Source organism: Mustela erminea, chromosome 21 (genome assembly GCF_009829155.1).
Source record: "Mustela erminea isolate mMusErm1 chromosome 21, mMusErm1.Pri, whole genome shotgun sequence".
NCBI lineage: Eukaryota > Metazoa > Chordata > Mammalia > Carnivora > Mustelidae > Mustela > Mustela erminea.
In genome coordinates, this window is record NC_045634.1 from 14925945 (window position 1) to 14948025 (window position 22081).

Genomic DNA, 22081 nt, shown 5'->3' on the forward strand with positions numbered 1-22081 from the left:
GATCTGTCTATGCTTATAACATCTTAAAAAAAAAAATGTTCTTCTAGGACCTTTTTTTGGCATTAACATGGGCCAGATGAATATAGCCTGGTGATGACAAGTAGACAATAGACTGCAGGATTCTTAAACCATACTACATTTCAACACTAAAGTCTAAAAACTCCACCCGCCCCACCTTTATATGAAGTCCTGAGCTTTCAGTGTCCCTAAAGATATGTTTTATCTCCTATTTGTTGTCAGGATAATTCAGACAATATTTACTACTAATCAGCTGATGTGGAAAAATCCAACTGCTCCCTGTGGGACATTATGGAACAGTGGTTAGTTGAATATTATCAGCAAGGACCTCAAAAGCTCCTCATGTTCCTGTTTCTTCAACTGAAATTCATTCATCCATGGACCAATCTGCTCCTAAATTTGTAAACAGCTGTCCAGTAATAAACTCACTAAAATGAATAATATTCTCAAGCAATTGCATGCCGTTTCACAAACGCTCTTATTGTCATCCTTCCCGTCTCAGTGGTATTTATGAGCTGTTGAAGCAATGAAAGGGGAGAATAACACTTTTTTTTTAATATAAATATGAACATGGTGACTTACACTTCAAGGTTCTAATCACCCTTTGAGCTCTTAAAACATCTATTTGTCTTTCTGATTTAGATTGTGTGTCTCTTGAGCACTGAGTACATATTCTTTATGCCTGGTACAGTGCCAGATCCATCAGTGTTAAACAAATAATTAATCTTCATAATGATAGCTTGCAGTGGTGGTCCCGCAATTACTGAAGGGCACCTTGACATCCTTGGGAAGTCTGCTTGGAAAAATAGATGTGCAGCGAATAACAACTGAATATCAAGGCAAATCATTTCACTTCTCAGATCCTCAGTTTCTGTGTCCAGAAAATAAGGGTATTGGACTAGATGCTCAGTTGTTGGACTAGAAATTCATGAAGCTAACCCATGTTTAGTCCTTTTTGATCTAAACATTCCTTTACACTTTAGAGAATGTCTCTAATTTTCTGGGTTCCCTTTAATTTCCATCCAGGTGTGTGTCATACACTGGAATCTGACTAGAACCCAATATATAATATTTGATGCATCTTTATCTTTCATCTTACATTAGTGGATTAAATATTGAAGAACAAATATATTTTCTTATAATATAGTAGCACTGGCTTGTGTATAAAGTTGTAAGAGTCCCACACAGTTTGGCCCCTATTTCTTAATAGTACACATAGCAACATAACATCATTTATATGGACACGTGGCTTAGGATTTGTGTCTGACGACCATCACAAGCTACAAACAGTGCACCTATTTAACAAGCCTGTTAAAGTGTAAAGTGCACATGAAAACGTACTGTTTAATGGGTTTGGGGGGACTGTTTAGCCTCTCTCAGCTCAGTGCTTTTACCAACATAATAAGGATACGAATAATGACTTCTAGGGCTTTATGAGAATTAGTGTATATAACTGCCTGACATAGAGGAAGTGGTCAAAAAGAGCAATTTCCTTTTCTCCCCCTTCTCTTTAGCTTCACCTTATTCAGCAGTTCTTTTTAGTCTGTGAATAGTTCCATTTTATTTAAAACAAACCTCCACAGACCAAACCTGACCTAGTCGTCCTGTTGTCTCAAATGTGAAAGTGGTAGCATTAATCTTTGCATAAATCTATCTAGCCTACCATTACAGCCTGCAATTTGCTTACCAGTTTCTGCCTGTGGTCACCTGTGGATGAAGACATTAAATATACCTGCTGAAATGCAATGATGATACCAAGATGGTTAACCAGAGAGTCTAAAGAGGTAGGGATATCTTTTCTCTTTGGAGAAATTATCCGGTTACAGGGGAAATGTTTTCAAACTTCATATTTGACCCTAGGGTTTCCGATATAATCCTGGTGAGCAGTACTGTCTGAGAGGGCCGTCACTGCTAAAAATGCACCTTATCAATTAGTAGTGTGAGAGAGTTGGGAAAAAAGGAAGAGTAGCATTATAGTAAGCCATAATAAAAACAGCTTATATTTGTTTTCAAAGTTTCCTTATGAGACAGCAGTATGTTCTAAGGAAGTGGGGATTCACGTCCATTCAGTATGTGCCTAAGTGTGCCTACCATGTCTAAGGCACAATAATTGGTATTGCATACTCAATACTAATTCTGTATGAATATCTCAGAGGGAAGTGGGGGCAGAATTAAGAAGATAATTTCTAGGGCACAGCATAGAAAGCATAGGAACGGCCTTGCAAGGGAAAATCTATTAATCCAGGGCCAGCCTAAGGACAGAATTTTAGGAGGTGGTTGGAGTCTGAAAATGAAGCATGGTTTACACATAAGAGAATAAAAGTGAGCTGAAGATAAACATCACTAATTTATAATAATCAGTCCAGCCTTGATATAGATTTATAACAAACATCATCCTTTTTTGGAGGTAGGCACCATAGTACAGTAGAAGGATCACAGGATTAGAAGTAAAGAAATCTCCTTAATGAATCTTAAGTCACTACCTGCAGGAAAGGCATCATCTATGTATGTCCTCTAACCTGTCTTAGCACTAGTTTTCTTAGCTGTGAAATGGAACTAATAATTCTTGTTCTGTTTTACAAATGGTGTAGCTGTGAGAATTTAAAAAAAAAAGCAAAAAGTAAAAGTTTTCAAAATGATGGGCTATTTAAATTCAAGCCATTATTACAGATATTTTAAAGATTAACATCAAAGAAAGCTCTCTGGAATTCCTAAAATAGTTAAAAGTTATGATGTTTTTCCTCCTTACTGTCAGATACAGAAGAAATTATGAAGGTTTGTTTTTTAGTTAGGTATTTATTCACACATGTTTGAGCATCTTTAACGCAAAGGAAGGGTTAGATGGTGGTGGTAACATAAATATTTTCTGTATCACTGAATACTAGATATTATTATTGATGATATTTTTAAATAAAAGTTGATATTTTTAAATAAAAAATAAATAGAATACTCTATGAGGGAGAATAGCAGAGAACGTCTTTCCTTTTTCATCAGTGAAGAACGTATCCTTTTTTTCCTTTTCTTTGCAAGTTAGGGGGAGGAGTACATATCCTTTTTGAATTAGCCTTAGTCAATATTTTGCTCATTCAACAGAAATAACAAAAACCCTCAAATATAATATATGTTGAGTACTCATTATGAAAACTGCATTGACTTAGGCACTGTGTGGAAGGTAGAGGAAGAAAAAAAGAATGGTGTGAGTTAAGAGGATGCTTATGAGCTTTCTAGTCTTTCAATTAATTGTTTCAATTAAATATATCATAATTCCAAACAAGACATTTACTGTGTTCCACAGACGGGATCTTAGGTTCTTGAAGAAGTTTCCCTCCATCAAGATAGCTGCCATTCTAATGATCCTAAGAAGTCATTCAGATAGATTCTGCCAGTAAACCAGGTGAAAAATCAAGGCCTCTGCTTTTTTAGGAGAGGTAAGATGTCAAGGGAACTGAGGCATTCTTCCTAGTGGGGTAAGAGGAGAATATATATCACTGCATATATCTATATTCTCACTTTTTGTTTGTTTTCCTGTTAATAATAGAATGTGGTAGGGGCACCTGGGTGGCTTGGTCAGTGAAGTGGCTGCCTTCAGCTAAGGTCATGATCTGAGTCCTGGGATCCAGCCCTGCATGGGACTCCCTTTTCAGCAGGCAGTCTGCTTCTCCCTCCGCCTCTGTACTCCCCCTGCTTGTGCGCTCGCGCGCTCTCTCTCTCTCTCTCAAATAAATAAATAAAATCTTCAAAGAAAATCATTGAAGGCTATGTTACATCCTTCCTTTTCTTCTTTTTGTCTATCCCAGAAAGGAGAAGGGAATTTAAGGAAATGTTTAACAGAGTGGTTAGAGGGAAAATGGAAACAATCTAGTGGAGTTGCATTTTGCTTGAACCATGATGAGATGTGTTTGGATTTATGCAGTGGGAGAAGGGAGTAGGGAAAGTAAGAAGGAACTCTGAGGATGCTGGTAGTGCAGAGGACATAGGACGGGAAGAAAGAGAGGACCCCAATGAGATTGCAAGTATGTGGGCCAAAACAGCAAAGACCCAAAAATGGACCATTTTGTTGGGCTGTTCAGGGCTCAATGGTGTCTGGAGTCAAATAATTTTATTTTATTTTTTCCAGCTATTGGTTCACATCTCTGATTCTGTTTTCTCTGAAAGGAATTGAAATGATAGGACTCTTAGCTATAGAAAAGCCTCTATTGGCAGGATTTGTCTAAGGCAAAATTATGAAGTATTTAGTGTATGCTTTAGGGAACTGGTTCTGTTTTAGGCAATTCTTTATGTACGGAAGGCATTTCAGTTCTTTCATGTTCCCTCATTCCTGTCTTCTATAGAATCTATTCTAAACAAATGTTCTCTGATAGTCACTTACTTTGAAAAAAACATGACTGGTAGGTTTATTTATTTATTTTCCTGGAAGACAGGAAACAGATGAATACATGTCATGTTAGAATTCCATGTATTGATACTATTAGTAAAGTAAATGTATATCTTATAAGGGAAAATCTTATTAAGACATAATGTTGTGTAGTAGTTAGGGGAATCAATTTTGAATTTGCATTTTAGCAACTTGATTTCCCTGAAGTTGTTTTTGGGGGATGGAAAATGGAAGTAATAATAATTGCTATCTCATGGATATATTTTACAGACTTTCATAAAAGATTTTTTTGCAGAAGAAATTGTTAAATTTATTATTATTATTATTTTGCTCAGTTTGGCTATGGGCACAAACCTATAAGTGGATATTCATGGATCCTTAATTTCTGAGCCAATTTAGACTAAGTTTCAGGCTTAGAGGTACAGATTGTAGAATTGCTGCAAGACTGATATCTATTATGTCTGAAGGGAACCCACTAAAATACAGCAATCCCTCATGTGCACCCTGATTTTTCCTTTTTTAAATTTTTTTATTATTATATTTTTAAAGATTTTATTTATTTATTTGTCAGAGAGAGAGGAGCGAGAGTGAGCACAGGCAGATAGAGACGTAGGCAGAGGCAGAGGGAGAAGCAGGCTCCCTGCCAAGCAAGGAGCCCGATGTGGGACTCGATCCCAGGACGCTGGGATCATGACCTGAGCTGAAGGCAGCTGCTCAACCAACTGAGCCACCCAGGCGTCCCCTGATTTTTCCTTTTAGAGCACAGATAGGGCAAGGGCTGTTTCCCTGAATCCTGCTACAAATTTTTCCTTTCCTCTGAGGTTTCCCTCAAAGAAGGGAGTTGTACAGTGCAAAAAGTAATACTCAATGAGATTCCAATAACCATTTTATTTCTTGCTGAACAAATACTCGGTAGACCCTTTGGAAGACTTTCTGATTAAAGTTCCATTTTAGAATCTGGCTCGGGCCAGGAATCCCAAATGAGGACTCTTTATTTCATCTGCCCTCTCTTGAAACCTAGTATGCTGGACTGAGGAGGTTGATTCTAGCCTTACCTGCCATCCCAGCCTTAGGCAGAGAAACTGGATAGAATGGAGGAGGAATAGCATTTCCAGGTTGGTCTTTAAACAGCAGCCTGACTTGACAGCTCACCTTTGAGAAGCCAGAGCCAGAGAGTGACAGACAGGTCCGATACCTACAGAGGCTCATGGACTAGGAAGAGAGCCAGTGAGGCCATGGTCTTTAACCCGTAGTTATGTCATCTATTGGTAAGAGTGGTCCAGTGAATGACCAAATTGAAAATAAATTCTTTCTACGGATAGAAGACATTGAATCTATGGATCTATGAATCCGTGGGTTGGATATAAGGAAGGGCAGAAATAATGGCAAAAATATGGTGGCAGAAGTTTCTTCCTTTATTAAAAATCAGTATAATACTTGAGATATTCTAGCCATCTCAAAACCTGAGTGTATCATTCAAAAAGGATGAACTCAAGCTCTGTGCTACAATTATTTTAGATATTTCTATCACTTTGGTCCCCCATTGTCCAGACAAAAATTTCCCTGAGTCCCTACTAATTCAAATGCATGCATACAATTTCTTTAAAAACAAAACAAAACACAGATTTGAACAAAATAAAGGGAATGATTAATAGAAACCACATATGTGAGGAGCTATCAGTAATGGAGAATGAATAACAATGCATTTCTCTGTGCTAAATGGAAGCAAGGCACAGTTGCAAAAATCAGTAACAAGGTAATATAAACAGCGATGTAACAATTTAAAGCTATTGACAGAATCTCATTAGATTGTCATTTTATGTATATAATAATACAGTGTTGTTTACAAAAATATAATAACATTCTGGTATCTGTTATACATTTCAAATTATTATTGCATTATAAATAGAATTTATCGTAATCTCTAATTTTTTAAAAAATTTATTTATTTGACAGACAGAGATCACAAGTAGGCAGAGAGGCAGGCGGGGAGGGGGAAGCAAGCTCCCTGCTGAGCAGAGAGCCCGATGCGGGGCTCGATCCCAGGACCCTGGAATCATGACCTGAGCCAAAGGCAGAGGCTTTAACCCACTGAGCCACCCAGGCGCCCCAGTAATCTCTAATTTTAAAGTGACTAACATATCCTTTTATTTGCATCTTTTACCTTAACAGAATATGGTCACTCTTATCAATTTCTTCAGGGAAGTATCTGTGCGTTTAGCTCTTTGGTGTTGACTTGGAGACTTTATAAGGTCATATTCTAATTTTCAAAGGGAAAAGTATTTCCACTGTGTAGAAAGATGTTGTGAAAAAGAAATCTTCTGTGGACATAGTTTTAATTTCTAAGTGTTCAGAGGCCCAGACCAAGTCCCAGCTAGTGTTAAGAAAAATCACATCCTACAGGGAATTAGCACTAACAAAGGAAGAGGATCCTGGAGGCTATTCCCAAGGCAAGAGCAGTATTGTTGAGGGGTAATCTCAAACGATGGTTGATTTTTCAAAGAGCAGTGAAATTTTTTTCTGCTTCAGGTACAGTATAGAGCGCAGAGCAAGATTGATTGTCATGTTTTAAGTGTAATCAGGGTGAGAGAAAAAGTGAAAAGGCTTTTTAAAAGTTGAAGGAAAAGACCTAAAGACAAAATCAGGGGAGATTAGAGCTTTTGTTGCATAGCAATATCTGCTTTTATTTATGTACAGTCCTCATTAATACACATGACATGGTTACTTAGTGACATGAAAGTGGCTAATTCTCCCATTAGTAAGATATATTGCAAGGAGAACAAATATGAAAATATCCACTGTTTAACTCTTAACTCCCTGCTTAACTTCATTCTGCTAACATGTCAGGTTTTGTTTTTGGTTTCTTGCTATCAGTGTGAGCAACTGGCATCCAGGCATTTAGGTCAGCTCTGTTGAACTATTATTGCAATTAATTCTGTCAACAGATGTTCATTGAATACTTTCACATATTGGACACTGATATAAATGTTAATGATACAGCAGTGAATCAGTAAAGGCCCTGTCCTCCTGGAGTTTCTGCAGTAGCAGATATGATAAAATAATTAAGTAATCAAGTAAAGAATGAGAAGCATTCAAACTTTCAGTTACAAAATAAATCACAGAGATGAAATCTACCCCATAGTGAATATAGTCAATAATATTGCAACAATATTGATGGTGACGTCACTTGTCATCCTGAGCACTGTGTAATGTATAGAGTTGTTGAATCAATATGTTGTACACTTAAAACTAATACATCATTGTATGTTAAGTATACATTAATAACAAATAAATAAAATGAAAGAGAAAAAAGAGCAGAAAGTATTCACGTGCTTTTGGATCGTAAATGATGAGGTTTCTAATGTCTGCGGAATCTGGATGGGCCTTTCTGAGATTGAAGTATGCATCAGAGTTAGGTATAACAGGGAGGGGGAGGTAATTTAATTTATTTGGTAGAAGACAGTGAATTAAACACTAATAAATGCAGTTATAAATAATTCTGTGCTTATGGAGCTTACAGTTTAGTAATAATGATAATTTATTAAATATTTATTATGTGCTAGGTATTAACCTTGCTTGTATTAATTTTTTTAATTCTCTTAACAACCCTAGGAGGTAGATGCTATTATTAACCATTTTTAGGTGAGGAAGCAAAGAAACAGAAATGTTGAATCACTTACACAGATCTTCCAACTAGCAAGTGGTAGGGCTAGTATATGAGTATAGGAGTCTTACTCCCAAATCCTGCACTCTTAATGAGACTCTGTTCTAAAAGATCAACACATATAATTACAAGTATGCAAATACATCCCATGTAAGGAGTGACGACTGTTGTAAGAGTATCCTTATATCCTCAGTGGGACACCTTGGGCATGATGTGGCACTGATTGAAAATCTCTGCCTTAGCCTGCCCTTTTAGGCTCTCTCTGCAATATCCTTTCTCTGACATAATAGTTCATGCACAGTCTCCCCTTTGAGGGAGATATTTCTCTTTGATTGAAAGACACCACTTGACCTCTAGATACCTGCCATGTCCTGTAAATAAAAAGAATTGTGAAGAAGCCTGAGAACTCATGTTTCCCCTGGTAGAAACCCATCCCTCTTCCTACACAAAAGTAGGTTGTAGGAAGTTCTGGTTGGGCCAAAACTATTGCCAAAGGCAGTTTTGAATCCATGGAAAAGCTGGAACATCACTAGTTGACATCTCAGAGTGATGCTGCAGTGAGTCCTGTATTGCCACAATTTAGTCAGACTTGTATCATAACGACTTAAAAGTTTAACTTTGACTACAAAGGACAATGAGGGGATTTTCTAATATAATTTTCAATTATATTGAATTGTTTCACCAGTCACTATCCTAAACACTTTATGTGTCTGGAAATACAGGTTATTTGGTGAAATCTAATCTCACTGGAAAGCATTGATGCTCTATACCAAATTAAAACTAATTTAACTGAACCATCTATGCTGCACATTAATATTAAGCAATTACATTAAATGGAAGCACTGTGAATATGTTAATTGCTTTCATTAAAAAACTGATTTCCTTAATTACTTTCTAAGCAAATATTCTTTACCAAGCTATTTAAGTATTTGCAACATTCAAATTCAATAGGTGATTGGGATGCCAATTCATATTGAATACATATTTTTTAAAATCTATTTTGCATTGCAAGTTTTAAGATGTATTTAATCTAGAATTGAATATGATTTTAAAAGACTATTTTCATTTGACTAATGTTAGAAATTTTATTGGGTCCAATAATATCTCTTATTTTTTTTTAAGATTTTATTTATTTATTTGACAGAGAGAGAGAGAGAGAGAGAGATCACAAGTAGGCAGAGAGGCAGGCAGAGAGGACGGGAAGCAGGCTCCCTGCTGAGCAGAGAGCACCATGTGGGGCTCGATCCCAGGACCCTGAGATCATTACCTGAGCCGAAGGCAGAGACTTTAACCCACTGAGCCACCCAGGTGCTCCAATATCTCTTATTTTTAATTCTCTAATACCTAAGAGTTCTGAGAACACACACACTTTGTCTCTCTCAAAATAAAGGCTTCTCTCTCCCTGGTCTCATCGTTGATGTTGACTGATGTTCAGACCTCCATGGTTTTAACCGGGCTAAGCACTAAGGTAGCCCTTCAAGTTCATGGAGAAGTAGGTTTTGGAGATCTATAGGTCTCTAATTACCCGCACAGTTTTTCAGTGCTTGTGTGACCAATCTCTGTAAAATGCCTTGATTTTCTTCCAACAGAGGTTGGTGGGTTCATGAAATATAACACAGAGTATTTCCCATGTGCTCTTAGGCTTGAGAGTCAGAATACTAATAGTGGTTCAGGATATATATATATATATATATATATATATATATATATATACAAATATATATATATATGAATATAACTATTCGGTTGGTTAATTATGAATGCTGTTTCACACACCTAAGTATGAAAGATGTTCTATTTCAAAAACACGGATTTGAAGTCACATGGATGAAAAGGAGGATAACAAGAAGAATTACTTTAAATAAATTATAAGGTCTTAATATTATGCTCCAAAACATTCCATCCTCCCTTCTTTATAAAGGTCAATTAAAAAATTATACCACATTGTTTGTACATTGCATTTCTTAAAAGATACTTTTTATAATTTTTTAGCTATTGCTACTTGTGTTTAAACAGTTTTAATTTAAACAGATTTATTGAAGTGTAATTGACACCCTAAATTACACTAATTTGATAAATTTTGACATACACACACATCCATGAAGCCACCATTACAAACAGGATAATGAGCCTATGACCTCTCAATTTCCTCTTGCCTCTCTTAGTCTCTCACACCTGGTCTTTCCTACCACCTTCCTTGTTACCTATGTAGTATATACTCATTTTGTCTGGCTTCTTCTATTCAGAATAAATATTCTGAGATTTATCCATGTTGAAGCAGGTTATCAATAGTTTATGTTTTTGTTGTTGAGTGCTATTTCATTGTGTATAAATATCACAGCTTATTTAACCATTCATTGATTGATGGATACTTAAGTTGTTGCCCGTTTTTCGCTATTACAAATAACACTGATGTGAATGGTTATTTATGTCTTTATGTGGACATTTAATTTTAGTTTCCCTTGGGTAATACTTAGGAATTCAACAGTTGGAACATATGGTAGAAATACTTCAAATTAAAGAAACTGGCAAAATGTTTCCCAAAGTGGCAATGCTGTTTTACATTCCTACCAACAGTATATGAGAACCCCAGTTGCTCCATATCCTCTCCAATACTTGTCTTTTTTTTTTTCTATTTAGACTTTCTAATATATGCATAATGGTAGCTCATTGTGGTTTTAATAGTCGTTTCTCCTAAGTTTAGCATTTTTCAGCCATTTTTTTGTTATTCGTAAATATTTTTTGTGAAGTATATATTCAGAAGTTTCGCCCATCATTTCAGTTATACTTTTATTGAGATGTCGGAGTTTTTCATATATTCTGCTGTATAAATCCTTCATCACATATGTGATATTAAAAATTTTTCAGTCTGTGGTTTATAGTTTAATTTTCTTGGCAGTGTCTTTTGATGAGCAGGAATTTTTAATTTTGATAAAATACAGCTAAAGGTAGTACTTTGTTTTACGGATCATCCTTTTATCATATCTAAGATAATGTTTACTTATCCACATTCAAGAAAGCATTTCTTTTTTTTCTAGAAGCTTTCAAATTATTGGTTTTACCTTTAGGTATATGGTCTATTTTGAGTTAATTTTTATATATTGTGCAAGTTATGGATCCATGGTCATTTTTTGCATGTGATCATTTAATTGTTCCAACCATTTTTTGAAAAGACTACTTTCTTCACTGAGTTGTCCTTGTAACTTTGTGAAAAACCATTTGTCCATATATGTGTGGATCTATTTCTAGACTGTTTTTATTTCATTCATTTGTCTGTCTTGATACTAATATAACCTGTCTTTAATACTATAGTTTTCTAATAAATCTAAATATCATTAAGTGTGAGTCCTCTGGTTTTATTCTAATTTTTCAAAGGTATTTTAGATACTCTCATTCCTTTATACCTTCAAGTGAATTTTATAATCAGTTTATCAACTTCTACAAAAAAAGTTTTGATTAGAATTGTATCAAATCTTTGCATTTATCTGGAGAGATTTACATTTTACCAATGTTAAGTCTTCTGACCTATGAGCAAAAATTTACTTTTCCATTTATTTAAGTCTTTAATTTCTCACAGCAGTGTCTTATAATGTATATGCCCACATATTTTTCAGGTTTATCCCTATTTCATATTTTTGGTGCTATTAAAAATTGTATTTTTAAAATTTCAACTTCCAGGTGTTCCTTGCTAGTATATATAAGTGTATTTGGTTATTGTTTATTATCTTGTATTCTGCAATACTGCCAAATTCTTTTCTAATTTTTAGTAGCTTTTTGGTACATTCTATCATATTTTATATGTAGAAGATAATTTCATCTGCAATTGAAGTGATTTTAATTATCCCTTTCTTTTGTGGATGCCTTTTATTTCTTCTTGCCTTACTGCCTTGGATAATGTTGGATAAAAATAATGAAAGCTCAAGACCAAAGGCCTTGTCTTCTCCTGATCATGGGGGAAGACATTGTCTTTGACTGTCAAGAATGATGTTAGTAGTAGGCTTTTTTAGATGCCCTTTATTAGGTTGAAGAAATTTTCTTCTGTTCTTAGTTTGCAGAGAATTTTTTCAGAAGCAAGTGTTAGATTTTGTCAGTTGCTTTTTTGTGACTCTACTCATTCATAGGATCATATAATAATGCTAATATGACAAAATATGGAGTTAGTCTGACCTTGCATTCTTTCAATAAACACCACTTTGTGATGGTGGATTATCTTTTTTTTTTTTTTTTTTAAGATTTATTTGTTTATTTTGGGGGACCAGGGGCAGAGGGAGAAGAAAGAGAATCTTCAGCAAACTCCCTGAGATCATGACCTGAGCAGGAATTAAGAGTTGAGCATTCACTCACTGAGCCAACCAGGCACCCCATAATAGATTATCCTTTTTATGCATTGTTAGATTTGATTTCCTAAAGTTTTATTTAGATTTCCTAAAATTTTATTAGATTTCCTAAAATTTTATTTAGAATTTCATAACTCCGTTCAGGAAGGATATTCATTTTCTTATATATTAGGGTACTCCAGAGAAGTAGAATTAATAGGATGCACACCAGAAGATTTATTTTAAGGAGTTGGCTCATGGGATTATAGAAACTAGAAAGCTCAAAATTCTTGGGGTAGGCTGGCCACCTGGAGACCTAAGGAAGAGCTAAGATTACAGTTCAAGTCCAGAGGCCATCTGTTGGCAAAACTCATTCTTACTTTGGGCAAGGAAGTCAAACTTTATTTTATAAAGGCCTTTAAATTACTGGATGAGGCCCACCCGTATTATGGAGAACAATCTACTTTACTCCATTCTATCAATTGAGATGTTAATCTCATTAAAAAATTTCAGAGAGATCTAGACTAATGTTTGATCATTTATCTCCAACTGTGGCCCAGGCAATTTGATACATAAAATTATCCATCACATCTTGTAATGCCTTTGTTTGACTTTGGTATTAGTGTAATACTAGCCTCATATAATGAGTTGAAAATATTTCTTCTTTTTCAACTTTCTGAATGAGTTTGAGTGTATTTTATATTACTTCTTCTTTAAATGTTTAGCTGAATCACTAATGAAGCTATCTAGGCCTGGAGGTTTTGTTGGATAGATTTTAGCTAGAAATGCTTTCTATTTAACAGATACAGTATTTTTCCTGATTGTTTCTTCTTTAATGAGTTTGATTATTTAGGCCTTTAAAATATTTCCCCATTTCATCTGAATTGTCATGTATTTCCATAATATTGTTCTTAATATTGCATTATTATTCTTTTAATATCTGACAAATTCTGTAGTGATGTTATCACTGTACTTCCTGCTATTGATAGTTTGTGACTTCTTAATTATTTTTTCATAGTTCGAATGGGAATGAAAAATAAAACCATAATGAGGTTCTTTAAAATTCTTTTCTCCAGTGGATGGGGCACCTGGGAGGATCAGTGGGTTAAGCCTCTGCCTTTGGCTCAGGTCATGATCCCAGGGTCCTGGGATCGAGCCCTGTACCGAGCTCTCTGCTCAGCAAGGACCCTGCTTCCTTCCCACTCTCTCTGCCTGCCTCTCTGTCTACTTGTGGTCTCTGTCTGTTAAATAAATAAAAATAAAATATTAAAATAAATAAATTTTTTTGTCCAGTGGAATTGGCAATAATTTTAAAAGATAAAAGTATTGAAAAGAAGATGGAGAAGTAGCATTTTATTTGTTGGTAAATCCCTTCTCAAAAACAGTATTGTGGCAGATATCAAAATAAAATTGCACATATCCAGTGACCTAATCATTACACTTTTGGATTCTAAATTAAGTAGTTGCATATTAGTACAAGGGGGAGTGATATTGAGGACTGAGTTTTATATTGTATACTTTATTGTTTTATCTCAACAATGACAATGAACTGAAAAATTATTTCTATAATTTTAAAAATGAAGGGAAAATTATGAAAGTTGCTTCTTATTTAATGATATTCTCTTTCATTTTCAGTAAGCTCATATTCTTTTGTATTCTTTTGAGTAATCCAAGAGTCATTGTAGTGTACCAAAATAGAATCAACTGCCAGAGTGAATGGATTTGAATTCTGGGTTCATGATCTTACTTGCTATTTTACATCAGACAGTTTATCTCATCAGTGTGTTTGTCCCTTCATCTGTGAATGCTTTATATCACTATTAACTTAAAGGCTTCTGTAAAAATTAAATAAGACAACAAATATAAAGCTCATAGAACCTGGAACTAGTAAGACCTCTAGAAATATTAATGATTGCTAATGGTTAATGAAACCATATTGACTGCTCCTTAGTTTATCAGGAGGGGTATCAGTGAATTAATATGCAATTTGTCAGTTACCCTGTAGAAGATAATGAGAAATAATTAAACGAATTCCAAAATTTCGAATTTTTCTAATTATATGTGACTTGAATTTTGTATATGGATGTTCATGAAGTCCTTTATCCTTAAAGTTCACATCCAATTTTATGATAGTGATAGCTAATTGCTTTCAAAAATTTACTTTCCTCTTCTATATATAATATGAATTTTATATTTTACCTATACTGACATGATCAGCTAGAACAAGATGATTCTGGTTTTGGGGTCCCTGGATGGCACAGTTGTTTAAGCTGCCAACTCTTGACTTTAGCTCAGGTCATGGTCTCAGAGTTGTGGGATCCAGCCCTCCATTGTGCTCAGCATGGAGACTGCTTGGGATTCTCTCTCCTCTTTCCCTCTGCTCCTTCTGCCCCACTCACTCTAAAATAAATACATAAATCTAAAAAAAGAAAAAATTCTGGTTGTTGCAATATAAGGGGAAGCGTTGAGTAGCAGCTCCTAGAAACATTATCTCTGGATAGCTGGCAAGAGTCCTTTGCTCTGTCTTTTCATCCCATTCTTCTGTCCTCCGTCCAGGACAATGTATGCTCCCTTAAACCCTGAGAAGAAAAATTTCATTGAACTTGGTGGAGTTGTAAGCTGGAAAGTTCACTGTCCCTGAGGACATCATGGAACAGAGGCCATTCTCACCTTGCTATACATGCTGTCATACTTTCATGTGAGAAACTGACTTCTCCTTATTTAACTCAGTATAACTTTCCATTTTTCTATAAAGTTAAACTTAATTTTACCTGATAATTTACCAAGCTACATCTTAGTGTTTGTTGATTTTTTTCTATGATTTGCTTTAAGAACTGTTGTACTTTTTATTTGTCAATTATGGGTTTCTTGTATCTTCAGAAGTTTTATCCAGTTCTGACTGAATATTCTTCATTACTTTTTATCTTTGCTGATACCTCACATCCATATGTTGGACATATATTTTCTTATTTTCATATTCCCTTAGAGCTTTCTTTCTCATTTTGCTTTCCCTTTCCCTGGTAACTTATTCTTATCATTATATCCCAGTACTAAAACAGTACCTGGCATATTCCTAATTTGCTGAATGAATAATATAATGAATTAATTATTTTTAACTCTGTTTTCAGCTACATGTATTGTTCTTCTTAAGTGCTTCATGATTTGTATTTCTTTTATTTCACATTTTGTCTTCTTTTGTAATCATATTTCCTTGTTCTCTTCTGTTTGTTCATGTATTTACTGAACACTTTTTTTTATTAGTGTTTTCAATGGTATAGGGGAGTATCTGTCTAAAATTTTATGTTGTTTCTTAGAGATAACTTTTCTTCTAAAGACTTTTTTTTCAAACCTCCTCCTTTTTTATAGTATCTATTTTTGGTGGGATTATAAATTTGTGTTTTTCTATGACCATATAATTTTCTTACCTTGTTTCAAGCCAGTGGTCAGGTTCTGTTGAATCCTTTTTACTTCAGACAAGATTTATGTTTCAGGAATACAACCAAGATTACTTGGGCCTCTTTTATGTTTTATAAGCCTAAAACTGATTAAGGGATTCAGTTTAGTGCCATGTAAGAGGACAGAGAGAGACCATTGAGAACCAGTGGTAGAGGTCATATCCAACTGAGGCTTCAGAGGAGAGAGATGGTGGAAGAGATGAGGGACCTTTTTCAAAATGACCACCATCAGTACTCTTTGGGTGTAGCAAGAACTCAAGGATGCCTCTGACCACTTGGTGCTTTAATCAAGACTACTCTGAAGGCCTGGGCATTCTCAGTTCCCAAAGATTTATAGAAACTAGGAGAACTAGCAGCCTGGATGGAATTGCAGTCTAAAAGAATAAACATCTCAATTTTAATCAGTGTAAACTGAAGTCTGAGGTTGACAGTGGCCTCTGTCACATTCAGAACATTGGTCTGACCTGGGAGCCCCAAGAAAGAAATTGATTTTCTCATGAACTTTGCAGTATGGAGACTGAAGCCAGATCAAAGGAAACAAGGAAATGCAATATCTCTTGTACTTCTGATTTTCAGTACTGAAATGGATATATAATATATGAATTAATTCTAGGTTATGTAATTTCTCTATATTGCTCTTTTTGGAGTGGTGGTATAATCTAAGCCTATAATTTATGCTGGAATTGGGGGTAGTGACGTGGAAATTTGGCACTTTCAAACTGAATATGTTGTGTGAGAACATTTTCTCCTCCTCTTTACCAAAAACATGTCTTCCCTCAGCTTTCATTCCTCTTTACTGCAGATTAACTCTGGCCAGCGGTTTCAAAGCTGGTGACTTATTTACCCTCTTTATCGTTCTCTGTTGCGCCTGATAGTTTCTCTGAGTTAATTATTTGTCCTGTAGAAAAATTAAAACAGCATATGCAAGCAATTCATTCCTATGTCAGTTTTCTACTTTCTCCTTTGACACACTTCACTGTATTTGATAAATGTTCATCATAGTTTGCAGTTTGGGATTTGAGCTTTCTCTCAGTTTTATTACAGATGAGAATTTAGTTCCTAGTTTTATTCATTTAAGTAGGTTGCCACAGGTTTTAAGAATAGGGATATACTCTGCTACTATTTTACTTAACCCTTTAGCCTCTGCAGTATGTATATGTGCCTGTGTGTGTGAATACTACCAGGAACTCAGTTTTTCTTTTTTTTTTTTAAAATTATCTATCTTGGAGGTGGGGGTGGGCAGAGGGAGAGTCTTAAGCAGACTGTGCACTGAGTGCAGAGCCCTACGGTGCTCAATCTCAGGATCCTGAGATCAAGCTCTGAGCTAAAACCAAGTCAGAATCTTAGCCAACTGCACCATCCAGGGACCCCTCACTTTTACTTTTAAGAAGGTATTTTTCATCCTCCTGCCAACAGGAGTTTTCCTTTCTTGGGAGCAGCCAAAGCCACAGACAAAGTAACAGTTTTATTTATTTATTTTTTATTTATTTAAGATTTTATTTATTCATTTGACAGAGACATTTATTTATTTAAGATTTTATTTATTCATTTGACAGGGAGAGGGAACATAAGCAGGGAGAGTGGGAGAGGGAGAAGCAGGCTTCCTGCTGAGCAGGGAGCCCCCCAGTGCAGGGCTCGATCATGACCTGAGCCGAAGGCAGACACTTAACAACTGAGCCACCCAGGTGCCCCCAAAGTAACAATTTTTTTTTTATATGTCCAGTATTTAATTTAGTATTTTTAAATGTATAAGCTTTTTGTAAAAAAATTTTTAATTTTTTATAAACATATATTTTTATCCCCAGGGGTATAGGTCTGTGAATCGCCAGGTTTACACACTTCACAGCACTCACCAAATGAAGCAAGATGGGATTGGGAGGGAGACAAACCATAAGTGACTCTTAATCTCACAAAACAAACTGAGGGTTGCTGGGGGGAGGGGGGTTGGGAGAAGGGGGGTGGGGTTATGGACATTGGGGAGGGTATGTGCCAAAGAAACAATTTAAATGTAATTTATAACAGCCTGTCCCTCTCATTTCTCATACTGTAGTTTTTGTTGTCATAACCTGTTATTTGTTGCAGGAGTCCTGTCCTCCTTTTCTCCCTGAATGAGTATCAGTTGGTCCTACTTGGCCAACACTTTTAATTGGTTTTCTGTTATATTTGAGCTCTGTGTTAGAGATTAGTAGCCCTCTTCCATCTCTCTCTTTTACAAGGCAGCAGTTGAATAGTGAGTGAATTTAATGAGGTTGAGTTAAATTTCTGTAGCATCTTAATTTTGGTACCTACAAATTAAAAAAGATGAGGGGTTTCCAGAAAGAACCGTTTCTTAAAGCTATATGAGCTGCTCATTTATGAGACTGACAACTATTTATTTAATGTCACATGTCACAAGATCAAACAGACAGCTGGAATTCATTTTTATTTTATTTTATTTTTTTATTTATTAACACATAATGTATTATTTGCTTCAGGGGTACACGTCTGTGCATCATCAGTCTTACATAATTCACAGCACTCACCATAATACATACCTCCCCAATGTCCATAACCCAGCCACACTATCCCTTCCTCCCACCCTCTAGAAACCCTCAGTCTTTTTCCTGAGATTAAGAGTCTCTTATGGTTCATCTCCTACCTGGTCCCATCTTGTTTTATTTTTTACCTCCCTACCCTCCATGACCCCCCACCCTGCCTCTCAAATTCCTCATATCAGAGATGTAATATGATAATTGCCTTTCTCTGATTGACTTATTTCTCTTAGCATCATACCCTCTAGTTCTATCCACATCATTGCAAATAACAGGATTACTTTTTTGGTGCCTGCATAGTTTTCCTTGTATATCTATACCACATCTTCTTTATCCATTTGTATATTGATGGACATCTAGGCTCTTCCCATAGTTTGGCTATTGTGGACATTGTTGTTATAAACATTCGGGTGCACATGCCCCTTCGGATCGCTACATTTGTATTTTTAGGGTAAGTACCCAGTAGTGTGATTGCTGAGTTGGAGGGTAGCTCCATTTTCAACTTTTTGAGGAACCTCCGTACTGTTTTCTAGAGTGCTGCAACAGTTTGCATTCCCACCAATAGTGTAGGAGGGTTCCCCTTTCTCCACATCCTCTCCAGCCTCTGTCGTTCCTGACTTGTTTAATTTTAACCATTCTGACTGGTGTGAGGTGGTATCTCATTGTGGTTTTGATTTGTATTTTCCTGATGCCAAGTGATGTGGGGCACTTTTTCATGTATCTGTTGGCCATCTGGATGTCTTCTTTGCAGAGATGTCCGTTCATGCCTTCTGCCCATTTCTTGATTGGATTATCTGCTCTTTGGGTGTTGAGTTTGATAAGCTCTCTATAGATTTTGGATACTAGCCCTTTATCTGATATGTCATTTTCAAATATCTTCTCCCATTCTGTCAGTTGTCCTTTGGTGTTGTTGACTGTTTCCTTTGCTGTGCAAAAGCTTTTGATCTTGATGAAGTCCCAGTAGTTCATTTTTGCCCTTGCTTCCCTTGCCTTTGATGATGTTTCTAGGAAGAAGTTGCTGAGGCTGAGGTCGAAGAGGTTGCTGCCTGTGTTCTGAAGGATTTTGATGGATTCCTTTCTCACATTGAGTTCTTTCATTCATTTGGAGTCTTTTTTGTGTGTGTGTGGTGTAAGGAAATGGTCCAGTTTCATTTTTCTGCATGTGGCTGTCCAATTTTCCCAACACCATTTGTTGAAGAGACTGTCTTTTTTCCACTGGACATTCTTTCCTGCTTTGCCAAAGATTAGTTGACCATAGATTTGAAGGTCTATTTCTGGGCTCTTTATTCTGTTCTATTGATTTATATGTCTGTTTTTGTGCCAGTACCATACTGTCTTGATGATGACAGCTTTGTAATAGAGCTTGAAGTCTGGAATTGTGATGCTACAAACTTTGGCTTTCTTTTTCAACATCCCTCTGGATATTCAGGGTCTTTTCTGGTTCCATATAAATTTTAGGATTATTTGTTCCATTTCTTTGGAAAAAGTGGAAGGTATTTTCATAGGGATTACATTAAACGTGTAGATTGCTTTAGGTAGCATAGACATTTTCACAATATTTGTTCTTCTAATCCATGAGCATGGAACATTTTCCATTTCTTTGTGTCCCCCTCAATTTCTTTCATAAGTACTTTGTAGTTTTCTGAGTACAAATTCTTTGCCTCCTTGGTTAGCTTTATTCCTAGGTATCTTATAGTTTTGGGTGCAATTGTAAATGGGATCGACTCCTTAATTTTTCTTTCTTCCGTCTTGCTGTTAGTGTATAGAAATGCAACTGATTTCTGTGCATTGATTTTGTATCCTGACCCTTTACTGAATTCCTGTATGAGTTCTAGCAGTTTTGGAGTGGAGTCTTTTGGGTTTTCCACAGAAAGTATCATATCATCTGCAAAGAGCGAGAGTTTGACTTTTTTGCTGATTCGGATGTGTTTTATTTCTTTTTGCTGTCTGATTGCTGAGGGTAGGATTTCTAGTACTCTGTTGAATAGTAGTGGTGACAGTGGACAGCCCTGCTGCATTCCTGACCTTAGGGGAAAAGCTCTCAGTAATTTCCCACTGAGAATGATGCTTGCTGTGGGTTTTTCATAGATGGCTTTGATATTGAGGTATGTACCCTCTATCCCTACACTTTGAAGAGTTTTGATCAAGAAAGGATGCTGTACTTTGTCAAATGCTTTTTTGGCATCTATTAAGAGTATCATATGGTTCTTGCTCTTTCTTTAATTAATGTATTGTATCACATTGATTGATAAGATGGATGTTGAACCAACCTTGCAGCCCAGGAATAAATATCACTTGGTCATGTGAATAATCCTTTTAATGTACTGTTGGATCTTACTGGCTAGTATTTTGGTGAGAATTTTTGCATCTGTGTTCATCAAGGATATTGGTCTGTAATTCTCCTTTTTGATGGGGTCTTTTGATTGGGTTTTGGGATCAAGGTAATGCTCGCCTTATAAATGAGTTTGGAAGTTTTCCTTCCATTTCTATTTTGCAGAACAGCTTCAGGAGAATAGATATTAATTCTTCTTTAAATGTTTGGTAGAATTTTCCTGGGAAGCCATCTGGCCCTGGGCTCTTGTTAGTTGGGAGATTTTTGATGATTGCTTCAATCTTCTTACTGATTATGGATCTCTTCAGGTTTGCTAGTTCTTCCTGGTTCAGTGTTGGTAGATTATAAGTCTCTAGGAATGCATCCATTTCTTTTAGTTTGTCAAATTTGCTGGTATATAGATGCTCATAATATGTTCTTATAATTGTTTGTACTTCTTTGGTGTTGGTTGTGGTCTCTCCTTATTCACTCATGATTTTATTAATTTGGGTCCTTTCTCTTTTCTTTTTGATAAATCTGGCCAGGGGTCTATCAATCTGATTAATTCTTTCAGAGAACCAGCTCCTAGTTTCGTTGGTCTGTTCTACTGTTCTTTTGGTTTCTGTTTCATTGATTTCTGCTCTGCTCTTTATTTCTCTTCTCCTGCTGGATTTAAGCTTTCTTTGCTATTCTTTCTCCATCTCCTTTAGGTGTAAGATTACGTTGTGTACTTGAGACCCTTCTTGTTTCTTGAGAAAGGCTTGTATTGCTATATACTTTCCTCTTAGGACCGCCTTTGCTGTGTCCCAAATATTTTGAACAGTTGTGTTTTCATTTTCACTTGTTTCCATGAATTTTTTAAAATTTTCTTTAATTTATTTAATTTTTGAAATTCTTTACTTTTTTTTAATTTCTAAAATTTCTTTAATTTCCTTGTTGACCCATTCATTCTTTAGTAGGATGCTCTTTAGTCTCTTTGTGTTTGCTTTCTTTCCAGCTTTCCTCTTGTGATTGAGTTCTAGTTTCAAAACATTGTGGTCTGAAGATATACAAGGAATGATCCCAGTCTTTTGATATTGGTTGAGACCTATTTTGTGACCCAGGATGTGATCTATTCTGGAGAATATTCCATGTGCACTAGAGAAGAATGTGTATTTTGTTGCTTTGGGATGGAATGTTCTGAAGATAACTGTGATGTCCATCTGGTCCAGTGTGTCATTTAAACCCTTTATTTCTTTGTTGATCTTTTGCTTAGATGATCTGTCCATTTCAGTGAGGGGGGGGTGTTAAAGTCCCCTACTATTATTATATTACTATTGATGTGTTTCTTGGATTTTGTTATTAATTGGTTTATATAATTGGTAGCTCCCATGTTAGGAGCATAGACATTTAAAATTGTTAGATCTTCTTG

General features: G+C 35.8%; 1 long non-coding RNA gene across 3 annotated transcripts in view; it reads left to right on the forward strand.

Moving 5' to 3' along the window:
* The first annotated feature begins 1715 nt into the window (after positions 1-1715).
* LOC116581885 overlaps positions 1716-22081 on the forward strand; it is a 168125-nt gene continuing 147759 nt past the window's right edge. For all 3 annotated transcript variants that reach the window (XR_004282287.1, XR_004282286.1, XR_004282288.1), the window contains exons 1-2: positions 1716-1802; positions 3314-3446. This is a non-coding gene — a long non-coding RNA (uncharacterized LOC116581885). The remainder of the gene's footprint in view (positions 1803-3313; positions 3447-22081) is intronic.